Raw genomic sequence first — 17,369 nt, 5'->3', positions numbered from 1 at the left:
ATTCTACACAGCGGCGGGACTGACTAATGGAAGTGAGAGAAGAAAATCGGCTAGAAAGCTAATGGTGGGAGGTTTGTGGGATTTAAGTGTGTCAGCAACTGTCTCAGTTTGACTCTCACTTCCTGTGAAATCCTTTTAGCACCAAGCTGAAATAACAGACAATGAAATACAGCTCCTCTTGTAAAATGGCCATGATAGGAAAGGAGATGTGGGGGCGGGGTTGTGGCAAAAAAAAAAAAAAAAAAAAAGCTCCAGATCTGATGTAAATAATCTGTGCTTATTTGTTAGGGACTAAAACGCAATTCGGGGTTTATGAGCAACAAATAATGGGGCTGGAACTATGACAGGACTCCCAGGACACCCTAACAGAAGAAAACTTGGCTGGGACATTCTTAAAAAAAAAATAAATAAATAAAAACAAACACTGAGGTCATGTTATGTACGCTGACTCTAATCTCCAATCTGATAAAAATAAAAGAAATCAAATGCAATGACGCAAAACCAACGTGTTGCGGGGCAAAAAGTGTTTCAGGGGTCTTCATTTATCATCTCTAAAATATAAAAAAAAAGGAATAAAAATGACTTAATTTGTGTGTGACCTGCCTTAAGAACAAACTAATAGGGGTGAAAATAATTCCTTTCTGATTTCTGGTTTACGAACTTTGCAGAGCTCATAAAACTTTGAGGGATTAGCCACTTTAAATCCAGCGACAGCAAACCTATTTGGCCCTTATTTGTCACCATAGTTGCTCCCCAAGGACATCCACATTGTTCTCAGACGTGTTGGGGCCACATAAAGTTTAAATTGGACCAGGCGCCCGACGAAAACCACTTGGGTGAAATTAAGAATGAGGGCCGCCTTTCTCTCACGGGCTTTTTTAGGGATTAGATGACGCTATAGGCGGGACTGATTAAATCGGCTGATTGGGGTGGCGAATGGAGGCGTGTTTTACTGCTTTACCTAAAACGCACTTTCTGAGATTATATTGGTTGATTTAGCTTTACGAACAGCGAGCCGTGAACTACTAGTGAACCTGGAACAATGTGTGTGAAGAGCTTGTTGGTCATTTGGTGGCTTTTGTAGCCCCTCATCAACATTAACACACAAGTAAGTCTTATTGGTGGCCCTCAAAAAAAACAAAAAAAAAAAACAGGGAAGGGAAACACTTCTGTTTACTAATTGGACCAGTAGCAGTGGCAACAGAGTGACATCACGTCTTCATTAACAGGTGCCTCATCCGGTCGGCCGTTCATGGGAAAGTTTTCATTAAGGCTTCCCGTTCCTCACCAGCGCGGGCCGGCGATTAGTCGCTAGTTAGGAGCTGTTGTCAATGTTTACGATGTGCCGGGGAGAAGGGAAGCAGACCCGTTGCTGGTGCTCGGGGTCAAAGCTAGCGGTCAGCCAGAGGCAATGAAGGGGGGGGGGGGGAGGTTTGACCACAATCGTGGCCAGGAAACGATTCGAAGCAATATTTATGTTTTGGGAAGAACCCGGTAGTCAAAATTTCAGTTGGATCAAAGTTTTGTTAGCTACACTGTACTATGGATTAGAAACTCTAATGTAAGGCCAAAATACAGGCAGATGTCTTCCCATTATTTTCTTTTTTATTATTTGACTTATTTACCCAGCGTCTTATAAGGGAACAGAGGCAAGACTATAACAAAAGAGGCAATAAAGCAACAAGTGCCACACAAACAAGCGCACGTGCACAAACACATCTGCGCGCACGCCTGGTGAGGTCCACTTGAGCAGTGCAAACAAACAAAGTCGCTTTATGACAATTAGAGACCTGCTCTGAACTTTGCTGTTTCCAGAACTTAGCGGATAGGAATAATTAATCACGACTTTCTGACACACATACATTTGCGCGCACACACACACATGCAGACACAGCTAATGAACAGTAATATTCAAACATGTGGGAACCATTTATCCACCAAGCTCCTGCTCTCTCTCTCTATGACAACAGAGAGGAACACAGCAGCAACATAAGGAAAAAGGAAAACATGCCTCGGAATAGAGTGTGATTAGAACACACAGCGCGTGTGGCGCTATCTAAATACGCAATAGAGACGCGAGGATTTTCCCGAAATAAATATTTATTGCTCATAACCATCGAAATTTAAATTCAAAAGCTTGAGGGAAATAATTGGCTATTTAAAAAGGCACACATGCCCAAATCATATGATTGATAATGCCTGCTGGGTAGCTTTGCGGTCTTTTGCTCCATACATGAACGCAGTATGAATACGTTTATGTAAACACAGGTCTTCAAGGAAACGCAAGGTCACTTGGTTTTGCTAACCTTTCCCCTCTGAAACGAGAAGCCTTGTTTTAATGAGGGAGTGACTTAAAACAAAACAAAAAAGCTTCATATGCACAGTCATGCATTTGTGGCCCTGCGAGATACAAGCTTGTGAGGTCATTCGACCCGAAATGTCCTCATGTGACCTGCGGATGACACAAATCGGGAACATACATAAAAATTCTGATTTGAACATTTCTATTCATGCTTCACATCCAACCAAGCAGCCAGTACCCGCCGCTGCGCACAATCACACACGCGAGCCTTGTTGAACTTTCTCTGGTTGGTCAAGCGCTAAAGGAGGACAAAGTGGTATCTATGCTCTGCTGTTCATATTTGTGTTGGAGGCGCCACGTCGCCTGAGCTCTATGTTAGCTCGAGGTAATTACGTCTATACACCACCAATATCCCCTCCCATTACTGCGTGGTAATGGGCCTTGCTACTCTTTCTCAGACACACACACAAGGACACCGGTGACATCACTTAAGCGCCATATGTCATGTCAAAGCATCGCAATATGAAAGACTCAGTGGCATTGACACTCGGACAAAAGTAGTCCGCCGCCGGTGTAGCGCTTAACCCGACAAAGTAGTAGCATTGAAAGATCTGAGCCAGGGTGTAACAATGTAGCTTTTTTTTGAAGGGCAGCATGAGAAAAGGCTGACACACAGTCTGATCTTTAATGGCCATCTCATGTAAATAAGGTCCACGCATTAGCGGCGAGCTTTGGGCTCTCGTCTGTTTAGTCACGCGTCCTTTGCTGCGAGCTCTGGTTAGAGTCAAGGAGGAGATGGTGATGGATGTTTAGATTGCAATAGTAATAATCATAACACGCAGTCATGGAAAACGCATAAAAACATAGGTCCTTTACATAAATCAGGCGCAAAAAAAACAGCAGTCAAATAAAAGCGCTGGGTAAAAAACATCACTTGAAAAGTGGTGACTTCACCTTGATTTTGAAGAAACAAGCCACTCAAGTAAAATAACATGACTACTTTCATATTCAGACAAATAAATCATCACGCATCGAGCCAAAGGTCACACAATATATTCCTACCGAGCTCCCTTTCGGAGGAAATGATGGCGTGCGGTCACTTCAACTTGACTTTTGACGATTTCTTCTCGAGTGTTTGAAACAAATTAACTATAAAATGGAAGGTCTGAAATTTGTGGAAATTCTGGCAAATATGTGTTGAGAGATTACAGACAGTGTCAAAGCTTCTCCACCGCAGCAATACGCTTGAGCTTGCCGTCGTGAATTTTAATGGTGAGCCGTTCAGTGAAACCTCCCCGCCGTTTTTAAGGGGAGGTCACGTCACGGCATGGAACTTCTCACAACGTCGGGCCGGGTGTTTTAGCGGCGGTGCTCGTCTCGCTTTTCCTCATTACTTTCAGTGGCAATAATATTCTTTTACAGACGCCATGAGCGTGTAGTTAAAAGATATGAAGCACTGCAATGGTTTATTAAATAGCGTAATTTGGAGCTGGGGAAAAAGTGGGCGTGTCTAGTATATTTTTTTTTTGGCATCTTGTAATCCGATACTTTACTGTAATGGACAATTTAATACTTTACAAATGAAATTTAAAACACATGCTAACCATCTATTTTGATGCTCCGCCTACTACATTTGGTAGCAGACATCTAGGTTCACCCCGTCGACGTTTTCTTGACCTAAATGAGCCGTAATGTGACTTAAAGCAGGGGATCAAGAATGCACGTGTGTTTCATATCGAAGCTTGTTCATTGGCTTGCGCAAAGACGTATGCAACCCGATCCCGCGGGATAGCGTACTGTATTAGAGAGGATCGAGACAAGCGACCACACGCGACGTAGACAGAAACCCGAGCAGCCTGCACAAGATCTCGCCTGGAATTTACTGTTAGCATGATAAATAACATCTGTGTTCAGAGTGACGCCGGAGGTGTTACACTTTAAATTTGGATTGATCCATGTCTAGGAAATCGAAACTCCGCCAACAGATACCAAGACTTTAGAAAATATTGATTGGATTGAATGAGGGAATTATTCACTTGCAACAAAAGGGGGGGGGGCGCTAGGTAATGATGGGTAATCATTGAGTTAAACATGGTGGACGCCAGTGGAAGATGGCGAGGAAACCCAGAGCCAAAACCAAATATATCCAAATTCATACAAGCTTAAACGCACGCACAAGCGTTCAATACGACGGAACATATGCTGCGGGTTGAGTTGACCTTCAACCTATCCGTGGATCCACCTTTATGCTTTCAGTAATGGGCCTCCCCTTCCAGTAAACTCACGCCTTTCTTCCCGTTACGACCGACTTGTGTATGCTTCCAACCGCAGAGAGGCTCGTGACGCAAACTGGTAGAAAAGAAAAAGAAAAAAAAAACGATGATGGAGTGACTAGTCATGTATTAACTGGAAAGTAAGTGATGTGAAACGTCTTAAAATACAATGGATGGACATGGTGAACATGCTGAATTGATTACAACTGTGGTAGCGCATGCATTACCCGTGCCTCCGCTTTCTCTTTGCACGGGGAAACCAATCAAAGTTAGTTAGGATTTTTCACCCGAGCATACCCGAGAGCTGTCAAAAAGTTCAATTTCCATCATTTTCCAGTTAGGCACCGTATAAAGGCTCGGTATTAGGCTGCGGTGCAAGCTGACTGGCTGGGTCATTAGTAAGCTTCGTGGCCATTGGCTGCTTATCGCAGCAACAAAGGGTTATGGTTCCTGCTGAATCCCCAGAGAGGGCTGGAACAGTGCAAAACAACAATAAGGGTCGGCTCTCGTGTTTAGTCTGCGTCTGTGGAGGCTTACAGCAGATTCTACGCTCTGAAACCAGAGCCCAACTTTGGACCAAATACTTTAGACTCTCTTGCAGCAAGGTTATTAGAGCTCAGTGGTTTTCACGCGTGTCCAAATCACACACAAACACGAATACCACCACAGCCACGCCTAAACAGAAGGATAACAAGCCTTTAGATTGTTTAGTGGAACCTTTGCTTCTATGGCAGATGAGCTCGGTACAAATACCACCCTTGTCACCAAAATGAAGCTTCAAAGATGCTTCATGAACCAGTTGTATTTTTTGACTCCCCTCGAACCTTCGTTTTCTGATTATCCGCTCATAACACAAAAGAAAAAAAAATCTATTTTGGCCAAATTTGGAACAAAACTACCACAAATATATTGATGGTAATAATAATGATAATAATGTATGAACGTCAGGGAGCTAGTCACAAATGAAGCAATGGTAATCGAAAAGAGTAAGCAGGAGCCGATTCAGGAATAACAACAATATGGAAAATAAACAGAACACGACCTGACCGAGACAGGTTGCAGAGAAGTAGGAAGACAGAAATGTTAAAGCAATAAAGACACGCACCGGGGTTTCCTTCAGCCCTTCAACACGTTATTTTGTTGTCAATGAAAACAGATCTGGAGAGTGAAACATCCCGGCCTGTCGCACAGTAAACCTTTCTGACATTTATCAGATGTGACATTTTGACTTTAATTAGATGGTGTGAGTTTGGAGCTTTCATTTGTCCGTCCACATGTTACTACTTTATTGTGAACTTTGCTGACTGCACTTAAAAAAAAAAAAGGCACAGCAGTAGGGCCATATGCAGGATGCCAATAAAATGTGGCTCAGGTGGAGGGAATGTTGGAGGAACTAGCATATTAGCTTTAGCAATCCCGTATATATACTCTAACAATACATCCAGATTTTTTTCTTCAGGTAGAGGCGTGCAAAAAATATATAGAAGGAGCTGAACGAAAAAGAGACTCCTAGACAAAGTGTCTGACAAAGTGAAGTTCAGGAGGAGGCGGGGCAGCATCAAGTAGGAAACCTCTGGTAAATGTCGAATCCGTGACGTCAGGCTGGAAGGCGACACCTTTAGACCAATGAAAATTTCCATTACACACACACACACAGAACTGATGTTTGGGTTGCTCCATGTTTGTTGTACAGGTCGAGGTGTACGTGTCCTGCAAAAGGAGGGGCGTGCTCGGCGAGAAAATACACGGTGACCATGTCTGCGGTGTTAGGTGGCGACATGGGTGTGTATAAGGTGGAGTGTGTGTGTGAGGGTGTGGTATGTCAGAATTTGTGTTTATGGTCTTGGTGGCACGTCGTGGACGCCTGTACATAAATAAGAACATGTCAATGGCCGGTAATGTGATGATGATGTCATGGTCATTTATACGATTCTCCATTTGTCTGTACCTGTGTGTATATTGGCTGCTAGGATTAAAAAGCAAGACCGTATATGGACATGGAGGTTGAAATTGCTTTCAACTCACATTTTCTTGTTATTTTTCCAAGGCTTCGGCTACAAATTGAACATAAAAGGAAAGGGTGGACAAGAGACGCATTGCTGGTAAATATGGCCAATTGAGTTTGTTCAACCCAAAGAGGTTTCTGTTACTTGTTTACTGCTGAATGTCCGTGAGAAATTACGCAATATAAGGTCATTACCTTTCGACTCTGTCGTGCACTCCGGGCAGCTCATATTTCTCTTTGGAGTTTGCTTGTGTCTGCTCACAACTAATTATTTGTGTCAACTCAAACATGCTACTGCCGGTGGCTTTTATGGGATATATTAGTTATTTTAAATTAACATGTAGCCCAGCAGGAAAACAGTAAAGTCGCTAGTTTAAAAAAAAAAAAAAAAAGGCTGACTCATATACATGTTTGTAGTTCCACATTTGAGCAAAACCACAGAGGCATTAGGAGGCACACATTCCTAATTATAAATAGCTCTTTAAAATCAATTTATAGCCACGGCAAGAAAACCATATGGAATGTCCATCATTCATTTTATAGCCTTACTGTTCAATTAAAATAACATCACAATGATCGGAAATCAAGTCTAGACGACTGCGACATGACTTCTACCTGTAAATGTGTAATTGCAATTACTTTCTACCACAGCTACTCATGTTGTGCACATTCTACGCAATAGCTAATCCATTTTAATAGTCCAATAAAAAGCTAAAGCTTCGAAAATTTCAATTGGATTTGATTTCAGTTACAATAGTGCCAGAAATCTGTCAGTCACGTCTTAATGTTGAATACCTGAAGGCAAAATGGCCTCTTGCGGGAATCGTGTGTGTGTACTGCTCCGTTCAAAATGACAAATTGTCCAAAAGAGACCAAAAAAAATAAAAAAATCATTTCATTTACATTGGGACTGAATGTACCTACACACATCCTCCCTTCAAAATACACCCGATCAGAGGATCATGTTGAGCTCTTATCAAAACACACAGGGGGAAAAAAAAAAAGATCACCAATGAACATTAATTGCGTGTGTCGTTCCTCTTATAAAAGGAGCAGTTCACGGATGCATGTGGTGCTGTTATTAAGCGGCAGGCGACCCTTGTGAAAATGTTATGGTAGCGAGGCTCTGGATTAGGTGTCAGGATGGGGGGGTCCACAGCTACCGGGGGGAGGTGTGTGTGTGCGTGTGTGTGGCTCAACAATACTGATGAATGGACTGAATGAATGGATGCGTGTTGGATTGTGTAGATTGGAATGATGCCCTCTTTTGATTGTGATCATTCAAATCATTGAAATCTGATCCTCAAATCAACAATAAGTGATTCTATTAAATGTCTACCTGTCTGTGTGCTTTCAGTGGTCTCCCTGTTTCGGAGTCCACATGGTGGAGATGTGCCGTCAAAAACCTCCTCTCTCACCTTCGCCTCTGTGACTGATTTAAACCCCGGAGGAAAAACCTGCATGAAGCAGCCAGACTATCAGACTCCAACCCCCCCCCCCCCCCCCCCCCCCCCACACACACACACACACACCCTCCCCCAAAGCCCTCACCCTTCCTCCCTTGACATGACTCAAAGAGGCCTTCTTCTCCATGCCAGCTGACGGCAGAAAAGGAATAAAGCGAGGAGTTAACCGGCAGAGGAGTAATTAAAGACGTTAACTTAGGAAGAGGAATTTTTCATCCTGCCTGACTTTTAAGTCAACATTTCCCAACCCCTTTATTACTTGTTTGCTGACTCAGCATGATGCAGTTCATTTCAGTCGGTCATAACACTAGGAGTACAGTAAAAGTCCAGTTTTGTCCACTCTGATGCAAATCTAGCCCTTAGGACTAATCATTGGACTCCAAACTAACCGTTTGGGCCTGGCCCAGGAACAGAAAAGTCCAGTCATTTTTCCAAACTGTCCAATTGTACAAAAGTAGAACATAGAAGCTACGATGATGCAATGTTGCAATCGCGCCAAGATAAAACACAGAATCTCGAAAATATTCTCATTTTGGTTACTTTGATTGTGCACGAAGGTGGCCCGGATCGGCTCCAGTTAAATGGTGGTAATGAAAGATTACAAATTGCTGACGTCAGCATCCCACGCCTATTAGCATAAGCGGCACCAAGCCACCATTTCCCTGCCTCACATCACATAACGCCTCACATGCAAACAAACGTTCAAAGTGTTAAAGACGAGTCCCACCTGCTAATAGCTGAGACAGTTTGACTACTGTAACCAGAGGGAGTGTGTGGACTTACACACACATATACACACATATACACACATATACACACACACACACACACACGCACACACATTGGAACAATCAACACTGTGATGCAGAATTTGAACGTATTTCATTGAAATTAAATGGCAAGATTATATGAACCAGGAATTATGAACAGATGTGATGCACCCACGGGGGAAACAGAACTTGGATGGTTCTGAGGTGTTCGCTAGATGGAAGGGCTGGCACACGCTACGTACGCAACACTAAATTGACGCACTTAAGGAAATATAGTGTAGAGCAGGAAATGCAGCTAGACGGGCAGGCATCCATCACTCATTCTGCTCCTCTCTGGCACTGGCGAATTAGCAGGAATTTCTCGGGGAGGGCTGATTGTTTTCTCTTAAAACGGGCCTTGTTTTGGCTGGGGGAGTCGCCCGCTCGCATGAATATTGTGCGAACGGAGGTGAAAGGAGGCGTTCATAAGCGGCGGGGCGGCTGCGGTTTGTGCAGACGCGCTGCCAGCCACGCGACCTCTCCCGCTGTTCAGCAGCCATGATTGTGTGTAAAGCTTTTTGACTTGAGTTGTTGATGAAAGGTGGAGAAATAATCCAATGATTTTTATATAGTAAATGATGTGGAGAAATTTTACATCCTATTCCTGGTTCTTCTCTAAATGAGGAATATAATCAAAGTGCACATTTAGCAGCTGGCCTATTTGAACTGGGTTCTGGATCTGGAGTGGGTCTTATCACCTTGACAGGGCACGGCGTGGCTGCAGGTGGTTCGGCTAGTGGTCAAAGTGGCAGCTGCAATGTAGGGACCAGCTGTGTGTGTGTGTCTGTGTGTGTGAGTGAGTGAGCGGCCAGCTGTGTGCGAGGTCTTCTCAGATTCAGTTTGATCAGAATTTGGAAAGATATCACAGAGGTCGGGGCTTTCGAGTTACGACAATTTAATGCGATCCCTTGCAAGCGGGCATCACCCTCGCGGAGGTTAAGGCAGATTTAACATCATCAACAAGCCATGAAAAAGCTTGCTGAGGTTGAACAGCGGCGTCACGTAAAGACCGCTCTCCTAAAATTGCTCGCCCGTTCTTCTCTTACCTTAAGTAAACACAACTATTCACATCCCATTTTGCCAGTAGCCGGCACCTCCATGGCAAGCGCTCCGGTGTTCGATTCCATCAATAGGGACAGGTTGCCGGTTCCCACTGCCAACAATGTCCGCAGAGTGTGCATGTGTTTACTTAGAAAGTCCAAGTATTGATTCCTCCCCCCCCCCCTCCTTTCTGGCTCAGGTACAGTAAAGTGCCTGTCTATCATACGCTTGTCCCACTGGAGCCTGGAATGTTGTCTATAGCTTAAAAACAGCAACCCTAGGATAATATAGCCAAGCGTGCTGAGCTGCAACGGCGAGGGATGGTGTCTGTGTGTCTCTCTCTGCGTGTGTTTAGTTTGTGGGCACCCTCCAAGAAAAATAGAAAAAGACATCCGTTCTTATAATCGTCTGGTTTGGAGAATATGTCACCTACTACGAGGCAAAATATATAATATAACAGTCAACATTGTACCCTGGCCTCGTGTTTATATACGGTTAACCTTCACCGTGTTATGTTATGTAGGATATATGAAGTTACGCTAATATTTACTCCCCCCACAAAGAGAAATAAAAAGAAAATATATTATGTTTCTTTCTATGCCTCATTTTGCTCGCACTAACACTGCCTGGTTGCTATTTAAATGAGATGCTAGCACCCCGTTCCGAGATTTGATTCTAGGAATAGTGGCGAATATCAAAATACAGAATGCTAAAAATAAAAATAACAACCCAATGAGCTTTTTCTTGGAATGACTAACTTCAGTTAATCCAGAACATAATAATTTAACAAACAATATATCTTCCCAAGAATCATAAAATATCACCACAAAGCTTTACATTTCCATTTGTAGATCCACTTAAGTCTGATGACTTGTTTGGACATAAATATGGAGCACAATGTATTTCATATCCACACACAGGCTCAGCGTAATTACGGCGGTACAAATTGCTGTTTGGTCTGCCACTGAAGCTTGTAAACTCATCAGGCATATGTTCTGCCTTCCTTGCTTCACATTTTCCTCAATATTCGCACTGAGAACCGTTTAGGAGTCGGTCCAGAGCAACTCAACGCTAACCTTTGTAAAAAGTAACATATTCACAGGAGCTGTGACAACATCAATGTTTTGCCTCATTACGCTTATCCAACCTGCTCTCCAGACAGCATTACGAGATTTCGGTAGATTAGGTTTTAATGCTATTAACTAGTAGAACAGAGAAAAAGAATAATCTCCATTCGTCGAGTGTAAAAAAATACTTAACAGTAATAAAAGACAAAAAAGGAGGAGCAAGTGTGAAGAAAACAAAATAAACTGAAAACTACATTTTAAAACAACTCCGACTAACTAATAACCAACTATAATTGTATCAAAAGTCTTGTTTTCAATTTGTCAATTTTATGTTTACTTTTAAATGAATCATAAATGTATTTTTATTTCATTATACTTTGTGACCTACTTTCTACGGCGCTCTAATGAACTAACAGCTCATTAAAACTAACTGAATTGAAGAAAAGTTATAAATACTAACCAACTTTTGCAACTATTTACTCGATGTGAGCTAAGTAAAATACGTATTTACGCTTCCGTATTTGGCTCTCTAAAAACCCGCTTGTGTTGATTCCAGAAGAAACAGTTGCACTGCTAACCCGCACTTGTCTTAAATAAACTCCAAGTGAGCTGAGAACACTTCAGTCGTGTCCATTGCTGGACAGTTCCGCATATTAAAGTTGACAAATGCCGTTAAAACGACCCGTCCCAAATAACAAATCTTTCAACGGCTACACGCACACACACGCACGGCCCAACCCTATCCCCGACACACGCACACAAATACACAGACAACTTTCAGCAGCTCAGCCGAAACGAGGATATGCCAAGCTCAGCGGAGGATGTCCATTGAGACTCCAGAGGCCTTCTCTGGTTTCTCTCTTGGGGCGGACTCTGGCTAGCGCGCATGCTAATGCTCGGAATCCCTCGCGTCGCTTCGTATAATAATCTGCCTCATCTGTGTCTCCGAGCGGCCTTTTCACCACCTATTAGTTCTCCAAGTCACGGTGGTGACAAAAGAAGGCTTTTGACAAAGCACCCAAACAGATTGTCATAACACGGCGCGTTTCAAAACGGACTTGATTGCTTCCTCCGACTTGAAGGACCGCTGATTAATCGCCACTCGAGAGAAGTGAACGTCAGCAACGCTCTATGAGTTATTTAGTCATTCAAATGGGCGAGAAATGAAAAGTCGGCGGCCGCAAAGAATGGAGTCGAGTTCCGTTAGGTGTACTTAAAACCTCTGCGGCTGCAACAAGCTGTCCGTGCAGCTGAGTGAGGCTCAGCCACAATCTGCCCAAGGCCAAAAAGTAAAAACGCGAGCCAGCCGCGACCACGGCGGTATTTTTTGCTCTTTAAGAAGGTGCGATGTTTTGCGGTCTTCCCAGCCGCTTAGCTCGGCTTTTCTTGCAGGAACTTTTTGTCATCACTGTACACTCAGCACAATAATTCAGGCTTGAATAAATGATTTCAATGCCACTTAAATAGATCAGTGTTGGCTCAGTTTGAGGCAGTAATCAAATTTTCAAGTATTTTCATCTGTTTAACATTTTCAACATATTTTTGGTGGTCACTACTAGAAAGTATCGGCAATACAATCAATTCCAATTTATCACCACAAAAAAAAATCATATTTCATATTGTGAACTAATCCGAGAAGGAATGTCTGATTTCACTTTTTACAGACCAGTGCCAGCATGAGTACTCAATTGTAGACTAATCACTGATACCGATACCAAGAACTGATACCACTAGTACTTTTGTATGATTTTAATTTAAAATTTTCCAATTAAAATTTCCCACCCAAAAAAACAATTATACATTTCTAATTTCTCCAATTTCTAGTTCCTGATGGTAAAACCGTCACTAATGTCATACAGTGCATGACATAAATATAAAGCAGAATGCAACTAAGAAAGAGAGGAAGGAGACATGACCTAAAAGTGAGACAGCATGGAGACAAAGTGACTGCTGGCATACATGGCACAGGGAACATGCCTGCTTTTGTCAGACCTCCACATGTGTTTCCAATGGTATTAGTTTCTGGTCCGGTCTTGAGTGTCAGCTGCAGCTGAGGTGCATGTGTGTATATAGACACACGGCGCAGGAGATGTAGACAGGTTGTGATAGCAGTGTGATGGCAAGTGGCTCGCTCTGATTAAATGTCTGCGTGTGTGTGGCGAGCACGCAAGTGTGTGTGCGCAGGGCTCGGGTTACTCCGCGGCTGCTGAATGTCTAACGAGGGAAGATGTCAGTCTTGTGTGAGAAGCGGGTGTGACAGCAATGAGATTCAGAGGAAAGTGAAACTTCAGCAGAAAAGATTATGTACACAGTTTGAAGAAGAAGAAAAAAAAATGCAGCCGAATTTCCTGCTTTGAACCCCCCTTTGGACTCGGACCTAATGCGTCTGTCGCTATGGCAGGAAATTTAGGAAAGACACTATCCAATGCCGGAGAGTTGAAAAAAAGTTTCCCAAACTTGGAATGGGGGCCACATTTGGACCCCATGTCTTCAAGTGGGACACAACCATTTTTTTTTAAAGACCCCACACATGATGAGGACAAAAAATGGCAGAAAAATAGAAAAAAGCGGGAGCACAAGAAATAGAATTAGCAAGTGTCCCAACTTGCCGCCACACGTCAAAAACACACACTTCCATGAGCATGTCAATGGAAAAAAAAGTTACACTATAGCAACAGAGAGCTAAGTAAAAGTTTATATTTTCAGCGGTCGTCAAAATAAATAAAAGAGCCGACGTGAGCACGGGAGGCTGGACTTAAAGGTTGTTTTAGTACAAGAATATGGACTGGAGGAAGTGAAGGGTGCCGAGGATGATGGAGCACCTGTATATTTGCACAGACCTTCACTCTTGTGATGTCATCGCTCAACGGTAAACATTTATCTGTTTATGATGACCATCCAGAATGGTTAGCATAAGACCACCATCTGCTCTACAAATTATTTGCTGATGTTAAATTTAGCTTAAGAAACACTCTATTAGAGTTCAATATAAATATTACAGTTTTAAGACGAATCTAAAAATACTTTGAAGCTGGACTTGCTGTATTTGCAATGGCACAAGGATGCCCTTTGCAAGTATATCTATATTTGGCAATGGTTGCTAAGCAACCAAGCACATAGTAGCCAGGTGCCTTTTCCCCAGCTAGTTTTCAGCATATCAATTTTAATGCAGCTCTATTCTACACCATTTTCTTTTGTTTACTCTCCACTGGAAGACTTTAAACTCCTAAGCCCCATGTGGGATATTTCCTATTCCCCAGCAGTCTGGAATGCGGCATTAGTTAACAACAAGATCATGTTATGGAACATCTCCTTGACCACATTATGTACAAACGGGAAAGCGCGATTCGCACTACTCCATACGATTACAGCTTTATAAAATGGAAAGAAGAGCATCCGAATGTTATCTCAGATGTGTGAAACATCTTGTAAATGGCAACTAAAGACTGAATCACTTCAAAATCAACTCAACGCAGTCCAGCAGGAACATCTGCAACAATCATATCTATACCAAGTGCTTTTTTTTTGGTATCGGGCTGTTTTACACATGAGGTATGGCGCTTAGCAAGACAACAGATAATGGTGCGGAACCTGTCGGCGGCACGGGAGGCGAACTCGCTGTTGTCCTCGCCGCTGACAGTTGTTCCAGCACCGGTCTCTGTGGGGGTCCCGGGCCCACACACAGCTTTAGTACAATCCGAGCATGGAATGGAGAAAGTCAACAGTGATGAAGCTCTCACCTTCCTCCCCCTCCCCTCCCAGTGTGTCGTCCCACCACAGACAGAAAGAAAAACAATGTTACCGCCGCGATGATCCGTGCGAACAAAACAACTGTTGCTTCGGGTCATGACAGGTAGTCAGCCAAATAAGGGGGAGACGTGCCTGCGTACATTTGTAACATATCTATTTTTTTTTCTATCATATGCACAGATGTTAAGTCTTTGAGGATGACTTTCAGTTCTGAGCTTGTGTGCTTAGGCAGTCTAAAGAATTGTAGTGCCATCGTCTTTCTAGACCTCTCAATTGGTTGCTGCCGTGGAGGCCTCCCGGTCTGGGATGTTCATCTCCACCTCCACCCCCCCATGGGAGGAGCTCACGTTCCAACTCATTGAGAAGCTTTCACAGAAAACCTGAGAAAGAGTTGTTCCATAATTTATTACCCATCAATCAAAAAGTCCAAATAAAAACAGGAAGTGATCACCAATTCAAGAAGCACGACTTTCTCGACTCTTGACACGACACGCCGTCTTTTCTACATATGACGTTCTAACCAAGTTTCTGGCTCTTCCCTCATCTGTTTTCGATGGGGTTTGTTTGAGGAACACTAGCTGGACCTCTTTGAGCAGCAGAGTGGTCTGTAAACACTTAGGATGGATTAGGTCTGGCGGGGCAGAGGGGTGAAGGCAGGTGAGGGAGGGAGAAGAGCGCAAAGGAGCAGGAGTTGTTGCAAATTCTACTTGCTTGCTTTACATGCCAGTATACATCAACAAATTAGCGAAACAAGTCACACTGGGGTGTTCCTCAGACAAGCACCTCGTCCATCATCTGCTCGATGCTAAAGCTATGCATATAAAAGTCTTGGTTTCCAGCGTAGTGCCAGAGTAAACCGGGCGCTATTTGGCTTAAGAGACATTTCCCACTCGAAGAGTAACAGTCTCAGGTCTCTGTTTGTGATGGAACGCAACGCCTATGCCCAAGAGCCGGCCGGTCATTTCTTAAGGTCTCTTTGTGGCTCCGAGGAACACTTTAAAAGCCGCAAGTTATCATTGGAGCAAGGGAAGCTTGTGGAGGTCCATCGCCATCAACTTTCACTCTATTATCCTCTCCTCAACTAACCCACCATGCACAAACGCCGTGGCTTGCACTTTCCATCTGTCCATCCACTGCCAATTTGCACACCTTCCCGCTCAACAGTGCGTCCCTCTCCGTGTGCCAGCCGTCTGTCTTGCTTTCCTTCCTTCCCTCGGTGCCCGCGTGCCATCAGTCTTGTCCGACTCCCCTGACAGGATGAATGGTGGCGCTTCTCGCCAGGTACAGCATGTACTGCTTTCAAAATATTGCTAATTATTTAAACGCTGCTGTGTGGCCTTAAACAGTCACCCACAGATGGCTGTTGAGAATTATGCTAATAGAAATGCTAGTAAAACATGATGCTTGCTAATAACAGAGTGATGAATACAGCTACTAATTTCATCCACATAAAATCCTGAGAGGTCATCTGATTAAAACATTTGTATGATTTAAAGCAGACTCAATTTCCGGAAAGTTCCGGAGTGGCATTTTTACAATGTATCTCTGAAGTGTGCACAATCTGCTTTGACATCGTTCTGAATTTCAGAGCAAGAGGTTACAAATTTCCTCGAACGCTCGACGGAGACTAGCAAATTTCCACAACTCTCCCTCAGCTTGGCTCCATCAGCACGAGTACTCGAGCCCGTCTTTGCTCCGGGTCAGCTCCGCTGGGAGCCCGCGGGGGGGGGAGCGAGAACGGCGGTCGGCCATCAGCCGCAGAGTGCGCCGCGCCTGTTAGCGGGCAGCCCAAGCCACTGTGGATGAACCCCGGTCACATATGAAACCCAAGGTGCGTAGCGGATCGTGCACAAGATTGACTGTTTTGTAAATCAAAATGTAGATTTTGGCTGAGACCTTTGAATGATTTTTATTGTTATTATTTTTTTAACCCCCCTTGCTCCACCTCCAATAGTTGAGGTTCTAAATGCACATGGCGCACTGATGCAATAAAAAGCCTTTCTATATTCAGTATAAAAGTTATATAAAATACCATTAACTGTTCTCGCTGGTTAGGTTACATACACTGCAGAGGGACTCGGGCCTCTCGCCTCTCATCCATGTACCCTCCTGCCTAAACACACGTTTGTCTTTTTCTCTACTCACCCGTCCCAACTTCCATCTATCATCGCCCGCCTTCTGACAGATGACATGTCTGCAGCTCCCTCACCTGTCAATCTTTGCTCCTCGGTTCAGTCAGAGGACTCGAGAATATGCTGACTTGGGATTGCTCCGTTTTGGTGCCAATGTTCAAATATAGACAGCGCGGTGTGCTAGTGGTTAGCGTGTCTGCCTGACAGTTTTGAGGTTTTAATATCGGTTCTGGTTTTCCTTGTCTTGTAACATATTACATGAAATATGTGTATCAAAAAATCGAAGTCATAAATATAAAACATTTTGTAACAGGATTCAGTTCGCAAGCAAAAAAATATTTTTTCAATTTCTGAAAAGATTGCATATCCCTTAATTAATGTGTACAAAACATCTAGAATTTTTTTTATTTAAAGATTAAATAAATGAAGAAATGGATACATGTTGTCCCCTCAGCATGTATAATATACAAATTATTATACCTAAAGTCCATATCTGGTATCATCATTACATTTGAATTTATGTC

General features: G+C 43.3%; 1 protein-coding gene and 1 long non-coding RNA gene across 2 annotated transcripts in view; one reads left to right on the top strand and one right to left on the bottom strand.

Annotated features, from left to right (window-relative positions):
- LOC147039574 (bone morphogenetic protein 2-like) overlaps positions 1–17,369 on the bottom strand; it is a 120,972-nt gene that overhangs the window by 9,160 nt on the left and 94,443 nt on the right. The gene's annotated exons all lie outside the window — the stretch shown is intronic.
- On the top strand, positions 6,211–10,601 carry LOC147039576 (uncharacterized). Its single transcript, XR_015063493.1, has 3 exons — positions 6,211–6,357; positions 6,623–6,677; positions 7,938–10,601. It is a non-coding gene; the product is annotated as an uncharacterized LOC147039576 (long non-coding RNA).

This window comes from Syngnathus leptorhynchus, chromosome 22, assembly GCF_054491065.1.
Source record: "Syngnathus leptorhynchus isolate UIUO chromosome 22, UIUO_Slep, whole genome shotgun sequence".
NCBI classification, from domain to species: Eukaryota; Metazoa; Chordata; class Actinopteri; order Syngnathiformes; family Syngnathidae; genus Syngnathus; species Syngnathus leptorhynchus.
Note: the sequence above shows the minus strand (reverse complement) of the source record. Positions and strands in the feature narration are given on the sequence as shown.